Here is a 19,227-nt window from a genome sequence, read left to right as displayed (position 1 = left end):
AAATAGTGAACATTAATGTGTGGTTATTCAGACAAATGTTGTTAAATGAAAGTGAATTTGTTTTTTAATAAATCCAATAAACTACGAACCCTTGGCTATTATAATGAGTACTTGGACTTTATGTGGAGACATAAGCTGGATCAAGTTCAAGTAAATAGCCTAAACAGTCTATAGTACATGGATCAAGTTGGGTACTTTTTCCTGGAGACACTATTGAATACGACCCGCTTTATGATTGTTACAAATGTTGTAAGGTGTCATAAACGAAGTGATCCTGATTCGTTCGTGTAGAAACATGTGAGCGGGGGTATTCTACACAATGAGATTGTGTAAGGCTGACCCTGAAATAATCACTGTTACGTATTAACACTGTTTACGGATAACACTGATTAATTTCGTTTATCCATGACATAAATAACTTGATCTAAATCCTGAGCCATCTATGAACTCATATTTATTCAGGATTCTCCCTTGATCTGCATAGGTGAGAGTAAGCTCATCAGCACTGCTCAATATGCCTCCCATTTCAGGGATAAGACTGGGTAGATAGCTGGGGACATAGAATTAGCAAGACAGAATTCACTCCTACCCGATTTAGGGATAGTAGAGAGGTTGTTCCCTTAAGGGCTGATCCCGAGTCTTGAACAAGGGGCCCCATCCTCTCACTGGCCCGAGAGGAATTGGATTTATGATTTGATCCTAAATCAATTGTTCATTAGAGGGATAGTGGTACTTAAGGAGAAAAGATGTAATTCAGGGGTAAAACGGTTTTTTTTTGACCTAGCTGAGGTTACGAACGACCTATGAAGGATCAACTTACTGATGACGGTTATATCGAATGGACACATATATATCTACAGTGAGGGGAGTGCATCTACAGGCTATAGTGGACAGTCCTGTTAGTTAATTGAACAAGGGGCCCCACCATCTCACTGGCCCGAGAGAGACTTTGGTTATTGGTCGGACCATAACCGGGTTGTTCATTAGAGGATCAGCGGTACTTAAGGTACAATATGTAACACAGGGGTAAAATGGTAATTTGACCTATATGTGGTTATAAATACTTGTGAAAGATTGACTTGCCATTAATGGTTGATATCTGTGGACAAAGAAATATTCTATAGTGAGAAGTGTTCAGCTGTGGGTTTTTAGTGGAGTAACCCCGTAGTTAACGTATGTTGATTAATGAGGTTAATGAGTTTGACCAATTAATCTTGTAATGTTGGAGCTTCTGATCTTAGGTCACCTTGCTAGTTCGTAAAGGGTAATTAAGAACATTAAGTCTTGGAAGGAATTTGAATAGTTCAAATTTAATTAAAGAGAATTTGAGCTAACTGTGTATGGCAGAAATTGATATAATGTATGATGATGCATTATAGAACTATATATATGAGAGAATAATATGAATAAGATTCACATAAAAAACTATAGGTTGAGATTTAATGTGAATTAGATTCGTATTAAATACTATAGGTTAGGAGGATGATGAATATTTGAATATGATTCAAATATTAATTGATTTAATTAAATGTGATTTAATTAAATTATGTTTAATTAATTAATTAATTAAGATTTAATTAATTATTAATTAAATTATTAATTAAATTAAAATAATTTTAATTTAATTAATTATTTAATTTATTTAAATTAAATTAAATTAAATATTAAATTAATTAATTTTGTTAATTAATTTACTTAATTAATAAAAATCACCCCAAACAATTTTGTTGGGAAGTGGTGAGGTGGAGGGTGGGAGATTATCCTCCCCTCTCTCCTCCCTCTTTGCATAAAAAACACACGATGACAGTGTTATTGGTTTGGTTGTTTTCTCCGAAGAAAATAAGATCTCTCACTTATAACCTCAAGTGTAATTCTCTTGTTCTTTCTCCCCAAGAAAAGGATCTCACAATCCCGTTCTTGTTCCTAGAGATATAGTGAGATAACTACGTGGTAGTGTCCAACACTTGGTTTGTGTGCACTGGAACATTTGTTTGTGTCAAGCAAAAACCGGATTCGAGGAAGAAGATCTCATCAACGGTCTACAAACATAAGCTATTTTCTTCTTCCCATGAGGCTTAACCTCTTCTTTAATAGAAATGTTCTGTTTTTAGAAAACCGGTAACATTTAATTTCTAATTCAAGTTGAATCACAAGCGATAAATCGCTTCCGCTTGGGATTCCTTCCCTTCAAAGCATACAAGGTATCAAGACTCGCGTAACTTCAACCACACGGCCCGCTGATCTCTAACTCCTCCATGCTACTTTTATCCCATCACATTATGTTAGTCCTCCAAGTCTAACTCTTCGATTCGTATCGGCCCTCGACCCTTTGTACCCAAGGCCTCGACACTCATCTACAGAAGCTTGGCGTTCAACTTTGACCCTTATTCTCAAGGCCTCGAACTGTGCATCGACCCTTGACCTTTTGTATCCAAGTTCTCGATGACTACTTAGCATATTGGTCCTTGACTGCCACCACGTCAAGACCCAATACTCATCATCAAAAGACTCATCATGCCGACCCCCGACCTTTTGTACCCGGAGCCTCAACACTCATCTCTACCAAGACTGGCCTATCGACCCCCGACCTTTAGTACCCAGAGCCTCGACACCTAGTAGTCATGTACATCCTCGACCACTTACCCCGAAGCCATTCCACTCGTGTATCCACCTCTCATTACACGATAGACCCCAGATTCGAGTCATGGTCATCCCCGACTAGAGAGGAGAGGTACATGAATGAATTGATACCACATCCGAATGAGAGGGATCATGACACCATGGAAGCATGGTTAAGAAAAGGCTTAAAAGAATTGATAGTTACTACCTATACGAACAAGGTGTATTTTTCTTTTTGGTGGCTCAATAGTAAAAACTTCAAAATTAAGTGTGCTTGCTTGGAGCAATCTTGGGTTGGGTGACCTTCTACTCAAACATTGAAGCAGATCTAAAGTTTTTTTGAACACCGACAGTGGAGATAACGAAAGAAGGGAAAAAATAAGAATACCTTATTTTAAAAGCCAAGTTTCAAAATTCAATTTTGAAATTCAAATTCAAATTTATTATTATTATTTTTTTCCCAACCTCGGGCACTTTTCTTTCTTTTATTTTTATTTTTTGTTTTTCTTTTCAATCAATCTTTTCTCTCTCTCCCTCTTTTTATTTTATTTACATTATACTAATATTAATTACCTAACCATACAAATTAAACTTCCAAGTCATCTTATGAGAATATGGAGGTGTTACATAAACAAAAGATTAGAAGACTTAGTGTTTTGAAAGGAGTGAAAAAATCAAATCTATCCGATGAAAAGGCTATTCAACCTAAAAACCCAAAATATGGGAGACGTAAAAATCAGAAAGGAAAAAAAAGAATAGAGGTGGGGCAAGAAAGACGGTAGGATTTACGTTATTGTGTTTCAATATATAATAAAAAAGAAAATTGCAGTGGGTAGCAAAAATGTTCTATGTATTTCAAAATATGTCACATGTTTTTAAAATTTTCACTTATATAAGTAGTAAGTAGTGTAACAGATATTCATATCAATAGTATATCAGATATTCATATCAATAGTATATCAGTAGTATATGAAGACGCTCATATTAGTAGTATATTAGATGTATGTCACATACATATTACATAGACACTCATATCAATAGTATATCAGATATATATCATATACATATTGTAGGTATATCAGACACTCATATCAGCAGTATATCAGATGTATATCACATAAATATATCAGTAGTCAAATATATTAGAGATATATTATAGATATATTACAGATATATATCATTTGGATAAAGTTGTCATTTTAAAATTATACCTCCGTTCTTTTCAATGTTATATTTGAGAAAATTAAATCTGGTTGCTATTTTACTAATTTACTAAATATTTTTGTCATATTTACAATTGGGACTAATAAAAATATAGGAATAGAAAGCGAAAGGATAAAGTTGTTGTATTATCAAATAGTAAAATAGATAGTTACTTTTCATTTCTTCTACGCAGACAAAAAAAAAAATATATATATATATATATATGTTTTACTAATTTGAAATTCACTAAAAATTTATCGTTTTCATACAAGTTAGAAACTTCTAATCTTTTCAAAATTTTAAAATTCTGCAATGATTTTTTTTTCTTTCTAATTTTCAATGTCAGAAAGCATTACTCAAACTTACAAATGACAAATATCATATTAAAGCGCTCTTAAATAGCTGTACATGAATTAAGAGCTTTATTATAAAATTGTCAAGAAGAGCCCAATCGTAATTTAGAAGTGGTAGTTACTTCTAATATTTTAGATGAAAAATTATTTTTGGTATATATACATATATGAAACGTTTTTAATTTCGAAGTCATGTAAGAGCAAGCTGAGACTATGATGAGTTTGAACCGAAAACACAGGAATAAGAATCAAACGTTAGTTTAAAACGTCTCAACTTCTTACCATGGGACAAACTTTCATCATCTCGTATTTCAACGTACTCACAAAATTGAGCCTCCAATCTCAAAGGAAGGAGAATATGTCTTATTGCTTAACATTTGATAAAATTAAACAAAGTCAAATGCTACGTTTGATAATTGATATACTTAGTAGGTGAATTTACCTTAGAATATAGTCTATAAATAATGGATGTATGATATATTTGGAAAGTTTTCTTTTAGTACATATATTTGTACAGTTATAGTCAGTAAGTCATATTCCTTGACATTTGATGGTCTACTGATGGTCTAATTAGAGGTTGATATCTATGTGTTATGAGATCTATGTGTTTTGAGAGTGTTTTTAAAATAAGTGATTTTAGTAAAACTATTGAAGTACTTAAACATAAATTTTTAATAAAAATATTTTAAGTGGTTCATTGACAAGTATTTAGGTCAAAAGCACTTAAAAAGTACTCCCTTACAAAGTACTTTTTTTTTTTTTCAAAAGTAATTATAAATTACTTCCAAACTTGATGAATTTGAGTGGAAAGTATTTTCTGGCGACGATAAAAATGCTAACTCTAAAGATAATCTTAATATGTGTTTTATATTTTTTAGTTCAATCAAGAATGAGGAATAAAAAAGATAATAAATATCTTATCGATTAAGTCATGCTCGGACTAATAAGATGTGTATTACCTTTAGATCTAATGAACACAAATTAGGTCAGTTAAAACCAACTTTTGAACATCTCCCCATCATATAATCATATAGTTTCCTTCATCTGAGAAACCCCATTAATGACCAAATAGGTGATAATGGTATATCTTCAAGACATTTTGAGATGTAATTAGGGTCATAAAATTTGAAATGTTTAGATCCACGACTGACTTGAGAAAAATGTGAGGAGGTAAAACAATCTGAGTGTATTTGACATCGTTGGATGTATGAAAGAAAATTATTAAGCTGATATATTTTGTTACATCATCTAACAATTTCTCATTATTGTATAATTATTCTCCATGGGTCATACTTCTAAAATTTTGTTTTCTCTTGATATAACATTAAAAAAATTTGTCCATTACTAATTTTTCATCCATTCATAACACATTTTTCAACGAAGTTGAATATACAAATTTAAAAATACTTTAAATTTTTGAGTGAGCATAAATCAATTGATTAAGATATTTTTCAACGAAGTTGAATATACAAATTTAAAAATACTTTAAATTCTTGCGTGAGCATAAATTAATTGATTAAGATATTTTTCAACGAAGTAGAATATACAAATTTAAAAATACTTTAAATTCTTGCGTGAGTATAAGTTAATTGATTAAGACATTATATTGTTTTTTTTTTAAATTTGATCAAGACATTATAACTTAGGTAAATTATGCAGAAGACACAAAATTTATACTAATTAAGTTTGTGTGATTGAGAGTGATGGTAGAATGAGTGATTTTGAAAAATAGATTTAATTATAATTGATTTTCTGAAATCATCATCTAAGTAATACCTTAAAAATCAATCTAAAGCGATTTTAAACTTTCCTGAAATTAATCTTTTAATTTGCCTAATCAATGGTAAAGGAAATGATGTACTTCTAATTCAACTCTCGTTTTACACATCAATTCACACTTGACACAAGTAACTCTCATCCAACAAATACAAGTTTTAAACTTTGACAAAAAATTATTCCACTTTTATAAATAATTTGCCTATATACTTTTCAAAATATTTCCTTTTACATTTTTTAATCATTCGTTAAAAAAAAAAGTATTTTTGGATTTCTTTTTTTTACTTGAACACATTATTATTGTTGAAATCACCCAAAAATGGTGACAACCTTTTTTTTTTCATTTAAATATTTAATTTAGCTAGAATTCGTTCGATATTAATTACTTTGAGACAATTTCTTAGTCATTAACTATATATGTTTCAATTAAATTTATGTTAGATCAATAATTTATTTAATTTTAATCTTTCCACTGGAAGAAAATATTTGGTAACAATTAAAATAACCACATTAACATGGAAAACCATCTAATCAAATTTTCACAAATCTTATTAACAATATAAACTAACACAACATTTAATTAACATTCAAAACTTCAAGCTATCATATTCTAAACCATAAAAGACTAACTTGTATAATTTATCAAACCTTAACGACCAAAAATTTTACCTAAACATACTTGACAGACCAATACAAACTTATAAAATGGTATAAATTCATATAATTACGGATGAATAAAGAATGAGATCACAACTTGTGACATTGAAATTTAGTATGAAGATCCTACTTAATGATACTCTGCAATCTCAAAAACCCGAGCTGTATTATCTAGAGTAACAGAAACAAGGTATTCATGGTTGGCAAATATCGAGAGAGATTGGATGGCATCGGAGTGCCCGGTGAAGCTCCTTACACATTCAACAGAGAGACTATCTCATATTTGGTATCTTGATGTGCCAATCTATGTCAAGCATGTTACTCCATCCTATAGATAGTTTGTTTTTGCTTAAACAAGTCAAATCGGACAACAAATAGTCAATGCCAAACAAGAGAAGATAATGATTTGTAACGGATATTTTAGTAGTTTAAATTGTATAATTAGATAGTTATTTTTTAATGTTCTTGATTAATAGGGTTTTACTTAATTTAATCCTTTATCTCTCCTAAGAGTTATTGATGGATTAGATGGGTAGATTAGATAAGTTTTGATTAAATAAAGGTATTAAATATATATATTTTTTAATAAGACAGAAGGAGAAAAAAGATTAATTGGAAAAAAGAAAGAAAGAAAGTAAACAAAAGAATTAGAAAAGAAATTAAAAAGGGGCTGACATGATTAGCGAAAGAAAATTTCTATTTCTATTTAAATTATTTACATTTTTCTTTCCCTCAGAGCAGCAGTCGGTTTTATTAAAAGAAAAAAAAAAAACAACCTTTGATCATCAAATTTCAGTCGTTGATCTCAAAAGCAAGAGCACATTTAGGTATTTTTCATTTAGCCTCGAGTCCTGTCATGATCGCGCACTCAACGAAAGAGGCTTCAATTTTTGGTAATTATTCTAAACTCGGTTGTTTAAATTTTTGTAGTTAAATCATTGATCATTGGTATTAATTCCTAATACTTTTGGATTTATTTTAGGTTTATCAAGAAATAATTAATGGCTCTGCTTTTGAAATGCCTTAAAGTTTTACAGAAAGTTTAATCATGGAATCTCAACCATGCTTATGAATGTGTAAAGGTTTTAATTAAAAATTATGGCAATTATCCTCTTTTAAAGTATATGAACACCAGATGAGTTTGAGTAGCTAGGTGGGTGGGTCTTGACTCTACAGATTCGGTGGCAATTATCATCTGTCAAGTAGAGTCCCGTATGAAACCTTCCTATGCACCACCAAGGAATTGATAACTAAGTAAATTTTATGTACATTATAGACTTAGGCACTTTAATGGTTCTATAGACTTGACTTGCTTACATCATAAGAATTAGTGTCACCGTGATGATGTGAACCAAGGAAGCATCATTGTCGTGCCTCAAGGACCCATAACGAGATCAAGAGCCAAGAAGCTACAACAAACTTTACTTTCTCATGTTCAATACTCGGTGAGCTCGGCTAGGGATGATCAAGAGAGAGATGAAACTTTTCAAGTGAATATTTTCCAAGTAGAGCTTAAGGGAGGCATTGCATTAAATGAACTCTAAGTTCATTTAAAGGAGCTGAAGTTGAAGTGGAGTTTAACTCAAGTTGCATTCAATAAACCCAAGTTCAATTCAAGGAACTCAAGTTGCATTAAATGAAATTAAGTTGCATTAAATGAACTTAAGTGCATCTCAAGCTTCATTTATTACAAGTAATCCATCAATTAATGGAACTACACTTCAAACTACTTCAAGTGAAGCTTCATTTATAATTGAGAGGTTACAAAGACTTTGAAGGGTGACCAAGACTTCAATTCTCGGATTTAAACCTCTTTTTATTATATTTTCAGTTTTAAACATTTCATTTATGTGTTTTAAGTTACAGTTTAGCAAGTGGATGTTATGACCATCATGTAATTGGGAGTTACAACCTTTCAAATGCCATTAGGTTACTTTTAGGGTTGTTTTGGAGGCTATAAATAACCTAGTTTGTTTCCTTTGAAAGACAGATTTTGATGATTGAATGAAAGTTGCTATTTTGCTTCAAAAAGCCTAGAGCTTATTTTTCTTTGCAATTCTTGAGTGTTAGATTTGCATGCTAGAATCATTCAAGTAGTCTTGATCAACCTATTTTATGCAGTGGTTCGAATCTTGAGTTTAGAAACAAGTTTTCTCTACTCTTGATATTGATCATCAAGGTAAATCCGTTCTAACTTCTTCCTTGGGTTGACATCATCTCGATTTGGGGGTTTTAGCATTTGTAATCTAGGGGTTTGCATAACCATAAGGGTTCTTAGATCCAATTGGCTATTGTTTTCTTATCAACGGCCAAGCATACAAACACCTTGTCACTTCCAGGTATATCTTTTGTTATAACAATTAAAAAAAATGTAACATGCCTAAATAATTGACATGATTATTTGTATTGTAATGAACGTTACGCTTAATGATTGTGACATTAGACTCAACAGAAGTCTGCAGAAAGGGGGTGGCTAGGTAGAGGTGTAGTCCTTGAGACAGTAAACAATAAATCAACCTAATGACAGAGAATCCACTAGTGAGTCAAACTTCTAGGCAGCTAAAGCCTATTGTTGCGTCCTTAATGATAGAGACTTCCCAAACACTTGTTCACACTGCAGTCTCTAACCAAATGACTCAATTTGCTAAAGACCGAGGAGGCATGTCACTAGAAGCCAAGTATTTGTAAGATTTTAAGAAGTGTGACCCTCGCCCTTTTGATGGACTATTGTTAGAACTGACGATGGTTGAGGCTTAGTTGTCGTCCATAGAGACTATCTTCTGTTACATGAAGTGTCCAGAGGAACAGAATGTGCAGTTTGCAGTCTTCATGTTGAAAGACGTGCTCTTTTGTGGTGAGAGTGTTCTAAGAGGTTTATTGACATTAGTGGAGAATGGTCACATGGTTGCAATTTAATTACCAAATAATAACTCGATTCAAGAAACAAGCAAAATTCTTGAACCTAGTAATGTACCTGTCAATAAAGCATCAACGTCCTTTACTCCATGACATATAATGACTAAAGTTTTTCCTACTATCGGGTCTACTTACTTGAGGTTTGCTGGTTCATATTAGAGGGTTGTTTTGCATCAACTTGGGCATGTCTTCGTGGCAATTTACAGCTATGTGCCCTTCCTTGCCGCATTAGAAACATAATCTAGTTCCTTACCAACAACGCCCTCAATGACTCTTTCCGCCAGTACTACAAATTGATTTTTCATAGTTAGGCCCTTGTTGTCGATTAGGAGGTTGTCTCTGAACTTTAGCTTGGTTTATCGTGACAAAATTATCCTCAAGCTGTTGTAGATTACAAGATGTTTGGCCGAACTTCCTCTTATATCTTGAGAAAGATCCTAGTCCTAAAGGACTTAAAGACTAACTTGTCAACAGTTGTCAATCAATGAAACTGCTCGTAGTGCTGTAGGATAATCTGATGGAGAGAGAGCTACCATAGAGACTTGAATTAAATTAAATTAACTTAAAAATATATATAATTTTTTTGATTATGGGTTTTAAAATTATTAACACAAACCCACCAGTTCCTAGCATTTTTGCTGGGAAATGGTGAGGTGTACTCTGACACTCTCTCTCTCTTTTCCCTCCTTAGTGTTTTTGGGTTAGTTAGTTATTCACTGTAAAAACAAAAAACCTCTATCTCATTCACTAGCATAATTTTTCACATTTGTTTCCTTTCAAAGAGCAAGGATCCCACAATCTGTTCTTAATCCTAGAGTTATAATGAGAAAACTTCATGGTAGTGTCCAACATTTGGTTCGTGCATTTGGATTCGTTTATTCGTGCCGAAACAAATTTCGTGCTCGAGGAATAAGGACTGTCAACGGTCTTCAAATGTAAGTCGTTTTCTTCCTTCGAAGAGGTTTAACCTCAATTTTAATAGAAATTTTCTGTTGTTTTTGAAAATCGGTATTGTATCGTTTTTAAATCGAGTTGAATCACAAGCGATCAACTGCTTCCGCTTGGGATTCGATCATTTCAATTGGTATCAGAGCCAGGTTGTGATTCAATTTTGTTTAGGACAAAATGGTAATGGTTTTTGGTGGGTTATTTTGATGCATTTGATGTATGTTGGTTTGCTAGTAGACGGTTTCGATTTTTGGCATTTAGATTTACAATTCATGTTGATTGATCAATGCAAGGGCCCGTTGTTTTAGGTATTTTATGGTAAATCGAGTCTGTATAGTCCGAGTCGTTAGTGGAAAACAGTTGCTGCGAAGAAGGGTTGGAATTCGAAGCTTTTTGGAGCTTTTACAATGCTGCAGCAGAAAACAAAGCAGGAGACCCGTGTCGGAGCACCATGGCGCTTTGCAGCAGCGCCATGGTGCCGTAGTGATGTCCCTGGTGTTTTTCGACCCCCCGTTCGTGCGTTCGAGACTCTGCAGACATTTTTTAAAAATTAGTTTATATTAATTTAATTGTAATATATGATGCTAAAAACTGGTCTACTTAGTTCAAAAAACAAATATTTATTCAATAAAGTTGTTATTGATGTTTCTCTTAGAATTGCATTAACCCAAATCCAATAAACTAACATCCGAGGTTATGTTATGTAACTGGAACAATATATAACAGATATACAATATATACAACATATATATTTGATATACAGTATATATTCGATATACAGATGAATAATGTTCCAGTATTAACCTAAAGGGTCTATAGTATATGGGTAAGGTTGGGTACCTTATCTTGGTAACACTATGGATACGACTCACTTTGTAATAGTTACAAATAACTTAATCCAGATCATTCGTGTGGAGACATGCGAGTGGGGGTATCCTATACAATGAGTTTGTATACAACTCGACAGCGAAATAATTAATCTTTAGCTATAATACTGTTAGCTAATAGATTAATATTTTAATAGGATGACCAGGTAACTCGATCTCAATCCTGAATGAGTTATGGACTCCTGCCGTGAGGGCTTGCCATTTGTTAAAGGGAATTAAAAGTTAATTGTACGAGATGCAATTAATATAATGTATGTTAGATACATTATAATATAAAGTTAATTTTGAATTGGATTCAAAATTATGAGAGAGATGAATATTAGAATTTGATTCTAATATGGTTGATTAATTTAAGTTTAATTTAATTAAATATGACTTAATTAAATTAATGGGATATGTTAATTTTGTTAAATTAAATTAATAATTCTTTTGTAATTAATTAAATTGGATTTAATTCATTATTAATTTAATTAAAATAATTTTAATTAAATTAAATAAAAAAGAAGAGAGAAAAAAAAAGAGAAAGTGGGAGCTTCCATGGCTCGGGCATCTTCTCAGTAATTCCTTAAAATGCTCCCAAGCTTCTTGAACTACTTCGTTCTCCTATTGTCTAAAAGACAATGTCCTCTTGAAGGTCTGCGTTCCTGGTCAAAATGTGGTACTTTGCCAAAAATTTCTTCGTCAGTTCCACCTATGTGTCGATAGAATTTGGTTCTAACGCGTTTAGCCAAGTCCTTGCACCATCCCTGAGAGAAAAAGGAAACATTTTTAATCTTAGTGCATCCTCAGAGACACCAGGAAGTTGAAATGCATTAGCTATTTCAATAAAGGATTTGAGATGGGAGTAAGGATCTTCGTTAGTCAATCCTCCGAACTGGCCCATTGTCTGTAACATCTGGAACATGACTGGCTTGAGCTTGAACTGTGCGACTTGGGGTAAAGGATTATTTATCCCTGAATTTAGGTTGTGGAACGCATGAGTGACATAATTCTGCATGGCTACATCTCGATTATCTGCTAGAAGGATCGGATTAGGAATTTCTCCTACTCGGTCTGCTGCTCCTTCACCTGCCATATCTCCATTCACAAGTGGATTTTGTGGCGGTGGAAGATCTTGTGGATTTCTATTCATCTCGATGTCTCTTCTTCAATTTCTACTTCTTTCTCTTTTTTGATTTTCTTTCTCTTTTCTCAACCTCTGCTCACGCCTTATCCTCTTAAGGGTTTTTTCAATCTCTGGATCAAAAGTCAACCAACCAGACCCTCTGCTCATACACAACTCTTTTAAATGTTAGATATAACGATTAAGTCCAATGATAGAGGTATGCAACAATCACACATGAAACAATTCACTTGAAAATATTATGATTTGAAAACTTAAGTCCCCGGCAACAATGCCAAAAACTTGTTGGGACTTTCTCTACCTTTAAAAAGATTAGAGACTCGTGCAAGCGCACACGATTACAAGTAATACTCGGAAGTAATCCAAGGTCGAATCCTGAGGGACTTGTTGCTTTTCAAAAACGTTTTTAAGAAGTGAATAGTTCAAATATGCAATTGTGATTTAGAAAGAAAAATGTGACGAAATGTTGTTGTTTGGGGTTTTAACTAACAAGCAATTTAATAAGACTCAACATCCTTGTCTCCTACCTTGGTTTTGATGCAAAACATGGAAAAGACACTATGTTGGGAAAATGCACCAGGCGCAATTCCTGACTTTTCTTGGGATTTGAGTTCTACTCTTTCACTACCGCTTTTGGTTGCTGCAGAGGCTAGGGTAACCTACAATCATATTCCTATTTGTGGTTACAATCCTAGAGAATATTTACCAACTCATTTACATTATGGGTCAGAGGGCCTATGCCTAGGACCATGTTTTATGCGCTTATTCATAAGTTACATCCCATATTGGTTTCCTATTATTTTACCTAACTCACCTTTCCCAAAAGTTAGGCTTTGGTGAATAAATCAAGTTCCCACTGGCCAAATGGAAAAAAGACGTAAAGAGAAGTTTTTAGAAACCAACCCAAAAAAGTGTCAGGCGCAATCTGACCAAAATCCTGAGCGTGTTGAAAATCAAATCATTTGACTAAGGCATTCCACAGGGAGGTTGATAACTAATTTAGAACATAATTAAATGAAAGTAAATGCACGGAAACATAAAGAAAGTATTTTCATTGAATTTAAATGATTAAATAAGCTGTACAAGGAGTTCTAGCTTGACCCTTTTCTCTCTCGAGCGTGAGGGGAGTTGAAACTCGCTAAAAAACTTTAAAATAACAGAATGAACAAAGAACAGAAGTAAGAATTCGAATTAAAAGCAATACGAAAGGTAAAAGCGTGAAAAACAAAGAAATGAACAACTAGAACATGAACATAACCCTAAAAACGTGTTCTACAACTAGAGAGCATCTAAAAGAAGATGAAATGAAGCTTAGAAGGGATGATTTGCTAAGGGATGGATGGCTTCCTTTTATAGGACCATAAGTTGGTTGAAACTCCCCTCCATTTTAGGTGGAAAAGGGTTGAGATTCATCTAACCACCTCGCTTGGATTTGGACTCACGGTTTTGAACATGTGGGAAATGTCCTCCTTGCCCTTCATTAATCAAAACGTGCGTCTTGACAAATTGCCCTCCAAAAATGCGCCGGGCGCAATTCTGCAAAAAACAGAATTCTGTTATTTTTCTTCCAACTTTGACCGCATTTATCTCATATTTTTCCTAAAGTACCATAGTTTGACTTTTATGAAGAAATAATCTATGTATGTTCTACTTTAAGAATATGTGGTACTTTTTAGCAAATAATAATGGGAAATGGGTCAAAAAAGTGGTCAGACAGGGCTACCGACACATGTTTCTGCAGTAAAAAGTCAACCCTAACAACAACCATATGGTCGGACACCTTTATATGCTCCATATTATTACCCAACGCCATACGGGTATAATCAGCCTGATGTGAACAATACAACTTCACATTACTCTCCTTATGCCTCTCAAAATTTTCGACCACCGGTCAGTCAAAATTTCCAACCTAGGAGCTAGCAGCATAATATATTCTATACCCAGGGGTAGCAGAATAATAGAGGGGCACGTAAACAGACTCAGTTTGACTCAGTCCCTACGACTTATATTGAGCTTCTGCCTCAGTTATTTCAGAATAATCAATTGGTCGATGTACCTGTAGATCCGATCAAGCCTCCATACCCAAGATGGTATGATGCAAATGTTCGCTGTGCCTATCACGCAGGAGCCATAGGGCATTCAATAGAGAACTGCACTGCGTTGAAATACAGAGTTTAAGTTTTGATCAAGACATGTTGGTTAAACTTTATAAAAGAAAATAGGCCTCATGTCAATAGTAATCCACTGCCAAATAATCAGAACCTACAAATAAATGTAGTTGATGCAAAAGGATCGAGTGAAAAAGTAAGGTTGCAGAAATTACAACTCCTATGGAGGAACTATTTGAAATTCTCTTGGGTGGTGGATATGTATCAGTGGAGTACCTATGCCCAAACCTCAAGTATAAAAGGGTATGATGAAAGTCTGACGTGCCCCGTTCCATGCTGGGGCAAAAGGACATTCTCTAGAGCAATGGAATCATTTTCAAAAGAGAGTCCAAGAGTTGTTAGAATTAATAGCCTTTACAGTTACAAAATCTCACCAAAAGAAAGGGATAAATGTCGTGGAGGATGTCTCGGCTGCTAAAAGCTCAAATGTTCCACTTAAGCCAAAATCTCTCACCATCTTTTACCGTGAAAAGCTTGATGCACCCAGCAGCAGTCGGAAACCAATCACTATCATGGTCTGAGCTCCTTTCGAGTATAAAAGTTCCAAAGTAGTGCCTTGGAGATATGAGTGCAAGGTAATTGTTGGGCAAGAGGTACAATCCCCTTTATTTCCAGTTGATAATATCACCAGAGTAGGAGGCTTAACACAAACTGGGAGATGTTATACAGTGGATAGTTTGCTAAAACACATGAATGAGTCTACCAATGAAAAGAAGAAAGAGAAAGCAAGTAAGAAGAAAAAAAAGAATGCAGAGGAAGATAAGAAGGGGAATGCCAAACTTAACGAGGATGTTTATGATGAATTAGAAGAAGCAAATGTTGTAAAGGATGCAAATCCTAAACAACCCGTGTCTGAGGAAGAGACTCAGAAGTTTCTAAAGCTAGTAAAGCAAAGTGAATACAAAGTTATCGAACAACTAGGTCGGACACCCGCAAAGATCTCTTTATTGTCTTTGTTGTTATCCTCTGAAGCGCAATCGAAGTACATTGTTAGAGGTCTTGAACCAGAGTTTGTTTCACAAGACATCACAGTAGATAATTTGAACAATGTTGTTGGGAATATAGCGGCATCTAGCTCCATCACTTTTACAGATGAAAAGATACCACCAGAGGGTACAGGACACACCAAAGCCCTCCACATCTCAGTTAAGTGTAAAAACTTCCTAGTAGTAAAAGTCCTTATTGATAATGGATCTTCCTTAAACATAATGTCGAGATCCACGCTAGAGAAGTTACCAGTCGATATGTCCCATATGAGGCCTAGTATTGTGATAGTGATAACTTTTGATGGATCTCGCAGCGCTGTTGTTGGGGATATTAAGATCCCGATCCAGATAGGTCATTGAACCTTTGACATAACATTTTAAGTTCTGGACATTACATCAGCTTATAGTTTTTTGCTAGGGCAACCTTATATACATTCGGTAGGAGCAGTTCCATCCACTTTACATCAGAAAATTAAGTTTTCAGTTGACCAAAAGTTGGTGGGACAAGAAGATATTCTAGTCTCAAGGCTTGCTTCGATAACATACGTTGAAGCAGCAGAAGAAGCTTTTGAGTCTTCATTCCAATAATTTGAGATTGCAAATGCTACAACTTTAAATGGGAAATTTGGAAGACCTAAACCACGACTACTGGAGGCCACCTTTAAGGGAGACAATGGGAGTTTCGACAAGTTGCTGAGAATGGCGAAGAACACAAAGAAGTTATGGTTGGGGTATATGCCAAATAGAGGAGACATTATTAGAGTGCAGAGCCGTGAAAAAGCAAAACATCTGGCAAGATTTGAGAATGGTGAGCATGATTATTACCCAAGGAGGACTATTCCACCTCTCAACTATTCTTTCAAAAGCATTGGCATAACCAACTAGGAATTCCTTGAGAATCTTACAGTTGTAGCAGTGACAGAAGAATGAGAGCAAACTGGACCTTTTGTCTTCCCGTGCCTAGATGGTTTCGAGATAAGCAATTGGGGTGTGTTAGAGCTGCCAGTTTTTGTATAAGTCAAAGTAATTGTCCATTTTCCCCTTATTTTCTTAATTAATAAATTAATTTTCTATTTCATGTACATTATATCCAGGTATATTATTTGTAACGCCCCGCGTCCCTCAGGTTAGTGAGTCTCGAATTAGGAGATTTTTCATTTAATTTTAAATTAAACTTTAATTAAATTTATGTATATCGTGTTTCGGGTGATTGGTTTAAACTCAGGTTGGGATGGGTTCTTTTTTTTTCTTTTCTTTTGAGCTTGTTTATGTTGGACTCTTAGTTGGGTTGGTTGGGTTTTAAAACAAAGGAAAAAGAAAATAAAAGAAAATAAAAGAAAGTCCTAAATCTTATACCCTAACTCCTTCCCGTTTTCCCCACCTTTCATCCTCCTTCTCTGTTATCTGCCGCAAGGGGTCGCCGACGAACAACCGTCCACTGCGACCTTTCGCCGCCGCTCCTCGCCGTGGTCTGCTGCCAGTTTCCGCCGCCCGATCTTCACCTATCTCTCTCTTTTAGTCGATCTGCGGTGTTGTTGCCAAGCCGTCACCCACCATTGTCCATTCTCCGGCGACGGCACCTCACGGCGGCGTGTTTCAGTAGCAGCCACTCGAGTAACAAAACCAGCGGCGGGATTCGTGCGTTACAGCAGCGTTTTGAGGACGTTTGGCGGTGACCCACATCTGTTCGAAGCCCGATTTAGGCTACCCACACCTTTGCGAGCTAGATCTAAGTTACCCACACCTACACGAAGTCGATTTTGCGGTAATGAGCCATTTGAACCCTCTTAGAATTGATTTCGGAGACTGAATCGTATATATAACTTGCTGTTTTTTTTTCTGTTTTAGTACCTAGGTGTAAAATCGACGCAAAACTTAGGGGCGCAGTTGTGAGTAAGTAGACAAAGGGCGTGTGCGTGCGTTAATGTGTGTTAGTTGGTTTCCATTGTGCTGTTTTGTGATGTTTAATATTGATTTTGATACGCTATTGTGTTAGGTAACTCTTGTTTGTGTTAATCTGTATGCTTGGGGTAGCATTGAATATTCGTCGGTGACAATGGTGAAATTTTGCCTTGTTAAACTGCTGAGAATTGTTGTGGAATGATGTGTGTTTGCAAAGGATGCTCGTCAAAATAGAATTATTGCGATTATGCTTTCTTTTGATGTGGGCGTGCTAGTATAGTTTCTATAAATGTTTCTTTATGATGTGAGCGTGCTGGTTGAGCATATATAAATGTTTCTTTATGATGTGAGCGTGCTAGTCCGAGTCATATTATTTTCTTATGAGATGTGGGTGTAATAGAAGCATATTTTCGGACCCTGTTCGCAGGCTAGGGGTTGTTGTAGAGTTGGTTATAATAAGGAACGTTGGATTCTTGGGGAAAGTGAATGGGTGAGTGTCAGGGCCTCGGGTATAAACGGTCGGGGGCTGATACATCACTAATTGGGTATCGAGGCCTCGGGTAAAAACGGTCGAGGGTCGACACACCAATGTTGGATAAAGATGAGTGTCGAGGCCTCGGGTATAAATGGTCGGGGGTCGATGCGAGGAGTATTTTGGAAGGAAAACTATTGGGGCCTTGGGTAAAAATGGTCAAGGACCGATAGATGGTAAAGTCATCGGGGCCTGAGGTAAAAATGGTCGAGGGTTGATGCAGCAGTGTCGGGGCTCTGGGTAAAAATGGTCAGGGGCCGACTCTACTCGAAAGAGTTAGCTTTGGAAAGCTAGGATAGCTGAGATAAGCGTAGAGGTGCTTGAGGTGTTAGGGAGCCTCGAGGTTGGTAGTTAAATTGTTCATGGTTGTGGTTATCGCCGGATCTTACAGAGCGTGTCTATGTCTGATTGCATAATGTGATAAAGAGCATGACTATGAATGTTTCATGATTTTTTGTTTGAGCATGATGTTTGTGTGTTGTTGTGAGAGCTACTTACGGAGTATATTTTATATACTCACCCCCTCCCCTCTACAATTATTGTTTCAGGCGGAGGATTCGTTGGGGACCATGGTGATGAAGCGGAGGAGACATGACGAGCGAGGACCATAGGCTGCGTAGTTACTTTTGCTTTGTTTAGGTTTAGATGGTTTATACTTTATTGCTTGGACAACAAACTACTTGTTCCTATCCGATTAATTGGGATGTTCCCACTTGTTGTCTACTTTGATTCAGAATAGGTGTTTATTTTAGTTTCTTCCATTCATTGAGTTTGCTTAGTTGGAATAATGAAATTGCTCTATGGAGTTGTCCACGGATGACGATTGATTGATGTTCTATGGGATTGATTCTTTAGTGAATTGATGGGAGTTGAAGCTTTATTTTATATAATTATTTTACAGGGAGTTAGTTATCTTGTGTTTTAGGGATAAGGTTAGACAGGTGGTTAGTTAACGTTACCTAGAAGCGTGTAGAACGTTCTGGGGCGTTACATTATTTGTCTATAATTCTTCCATATCAATAAAGTTTAAATTAATTCACTTTGTTTCTTTCTTTGCTATGTTATTTCTCTCTTGGTCAATTTATTCATTTATTTCCTTTTCTTTTCCTTTCTCTTTTATTATGTCTTAAGCAATAATACTGAGACTGAATATGATA

Source organism: Momordica charantia (genome assembly GCF_013281855.1).
Source record: "Momordica charantia cultivar OHB3-1 chromosome 5 unlocalized genomic scaffold, Mcharantia_2.0 BLBB01000005.1, whole genome shotgun sequence".
Classification (NCBI taxonomy): domain Eukaryota; kingdom Viridiplantae; phylum Streptophyta; class Magnoliopsida; order Cucurbitales; family Cucurbitaceae; genus Momordica; species Momordica charantia.
The sequence above is the reverse complement of the archived record's forward strand: the minus strand, read 5'-3'. Positions refer to the sequence as shown.